Raw genomic sequence first — 3,252 nt, 5'->3', positions numbered from 1 at the left:
CCTTATCATATTGTTTGAATAAAACATCATTGATAATGTTAGAATTTGAATCAAACCTCCATATGAAAGTTTTAGGAAATTATTTCAACTTTATAGGGGGGGAAAGTTAAGGTCATTTGAACTTCTAGAATTCAAGATATGGGCTAAACATTAAACAGTGTCTGGGCTGCAAGGCAGATTCAGACTTTTTCGTTGTGTTACAATTTGGACTTGAAAACGGTCTTTTTAAATCTTGGACTCCCATGAAAGTTGTAGGCCTATGTCTTACCTTTCCCTTTTAAAGTAGACCTTAATCCGAGATCTACAGCTCCAGATATGACCTAATTACCAAATAGTGTTCCAGTTTGGACTGCACAAGCATCTCTTTTTTAAGTTTGGATATCTCTTTATCCTTTTAATTTTAGTACTTAAACTCATCAATCAATCCTTTTATTTATGTGATAGGCTTGCATTTAAGATGAATATTTACCACAAATTAAAGGTATCTTATATTATTAGATATGTTTTATAAAATATACTTTAGTTAAGGAGTTATTGATACTTCAAGTGCAAAATGATGATATAAAACCTTTATAAAAATGCACTTTTAAGTACTAATCAATAACAACACCTTTTATGTTGGAGAATTAGGAGAGAGGCAGGAAACAACAATAAAGGGACATATGTTAGCTTTATAAGCATTAAACATGTAAAGATTTGATGCAAAGTGATTTGTTATAGCCCTATTTATAAAGCGTTTCAAAAGAGTTTCTAAAAAAATTTAAATTTTTTTATTTTTTTTCTTTGCTTTAAATTAATATTATTTTGGTGCTTTTAGATCATTTTGATGTGTTGATGTGAAAAATATTTTTTTAAAAAAAATATTATGTTGATACATTTCCGAGTGAAAAGCACTTTGAAAAGCAACCATAACCACACTTGCAAACACGCTTTATATATTAAAAAAAAAAAATCAATCTAGGCTATGACAGCCCATACATTATTGTCTTTGGCAACACAAACCAAGGCTGCCAAGGGCATCATGGACCAAGATTGTTTTTAACAGTCTAAAGCGAGCTTAGCTCTTTGTTAACAAAAAGGGACACATGTTAGCTTTATAAGCATTAAACATGTAAAAATTTTATGCAAAGTCATTTGCTGAGTATCAAGAAAAAAAGATTAGTCTAAGTTGTGGCAGCTGATACATGATTATCTTTGGCAGCTCAAATCAAGGATGCCAAAGGCAACCTGGACCAAGGTTGTTTTTTACAGCCTAGACTGAGCTTACTCTCTGTCATCCAAAATTTCTTCTTTTTCTTTTACTTTTCTCAACCCTTTATTTTCTTACACATAATCCTATAATTTTTATAAAAACACTTATAAATACTCATACAGTCCAATAAAAATATTTTTAATTTCATACTCCTTATTAGACAATAACTCAATTAATCAAACATCTTTTTTTTTACAATCAATATAGCTCACTCTTTTGTTTCACAAGTTAAGGTATAATTTAAATAAAACCAACATTGCAAAGCGAGCTATGCCACCCTCCACCTATCCAAGAGAAGTAAGTTACACCTTACCAGTCATCTTTTAGTGTGAGTTATGTCATCCTATCACCTACCATAACTTTTAATCTTTATCTTGAAGATGGTAGGTCATGGAACGAGTTTTAAAACCATCCTTTTCAACTTCTTTATCTTTTTACTTGTTTATCATTTAAGCAATCAAACTAAAAAAACTAACTCAAGGCATTAAGAAATTTCTTTTGCAGGTAACATCAACTAATAAAAGCAACTTAATCCATTATCAGCATTAGAAAATCTTAGAGATTCATTGAATTTATTCTTTAACTTTATCTGTGACATAATCTGTGGAACATGAACAAAAAGTTTGTTCATTCCTCCTCATAATTTTTCACTCTCACAGAAAACCTTTTTTATGACAAACAAAACTTTAAGACATAAGACAATTGATAATATCTTGATAGGAAATTTGGTTTTCTCGAGTCTTCAACATTTATCTCAACAAATAAAAATATTTAATGATGTTGTTAGCACCATCCATCAATATTTTTTAAGCCTTCAATCTCCACAACATTAGATTTTAGGGCAAACACCAGTAAGAGCTTCCAGACAAGTTCTATTCCCTCTTGAAGGGGAATGACAAAATGACATGCCATTAAGATACATTAACTATCATACACTTAAAACAAGTTACACCTAGTATTTCACACCAGACATTCCAAATAAGGATCTAATCACAAATATTATGAGTCTCTTTCACCTACTCCACGCAGAAAATTACTAAATAGAAGAGAAGTCATGGGAATAAACACCACCAAATGAAATATTTCACACTTTTCAACGAGTGATACACACTTGTCTCTTTAAAAAATAAGTTTCCACAAATGTCAACTTAGATAACTATAATGAACTTATAGATCCCAAGAAATATATATAAAATGTGAGAAATGCTTTGGAATTGGTAACATAAAAGGTGATTTCAAGACAAAATCTTTCCCACAACATTGGATGGATCTACTCAGGTGATTTCAAGACAAAATCTTTCCCACAACATTGCATGGATCTACTCGGGTGTGGTGTCACAACCTTGAGCCTCATTTTATTCTTGGTCTTCATGTTTTGTATGTTAAACTTATCTCATATTTCAGCATCAGTGTATCAATTAAAAAAGCACTATTAAGCTCTTTGCCATTATACAAGGTGGAGACAAAACACTAGAAGCTATAATTAGAGACTCAATGAGAAAACGCTTAAATGGAGGATCTATAATCATTTATTATAGAAATGACTATACATTCTAGAAGCTATAATTAGAGACTCAATGAGAAAACGCTTAAATGGAGGATCTATAATCATTTATTATAGAAATGACTATACATTCTTCATAACAAAAACTTCCTTATAGTAAAACAAGCCATGAAAAATCACATTCAAGTAGAAAAGAAAAGCATCACTAGAAAAAGGATATCCACGCTTTAAACCACGTAGATAATAAAAATAATAATTCATTATAATTGATTTTTTATTATTAACATTTTTTTAAAATTAACTTTGAACATGATTTGATGTTTTTTTAGCTTTCAATCACACAAAATATACATAAGTTATTTCTATATTATTTGTTAATTTGTTTTAACAATCATAAAATATATATTTTTAATAGAAACAATGATTTTAGTTAAAAACATTGCATTGACTAAGATTTTTTTTTTTAAAAACATTGCATTGACTAAGATTTTTAAAA

This window comes from Populus euphratica, unplaced genomic scaffold (assembly GCF_000495115.2).
Source record: "Populus euphratica unplaced genomic scaffold, PopEup_1.0 scaffold301.1, whole genome shotgun sequence".
Lineage (NCBI taxonomy): Eukaryota > Viridiplantae > Streptophyta > Magnoliopsida > Malpighiales > Salicaceae > Populus > Populus euphratica.
This window is presented reverse-complemented; position numbering follows the sequence as displayed.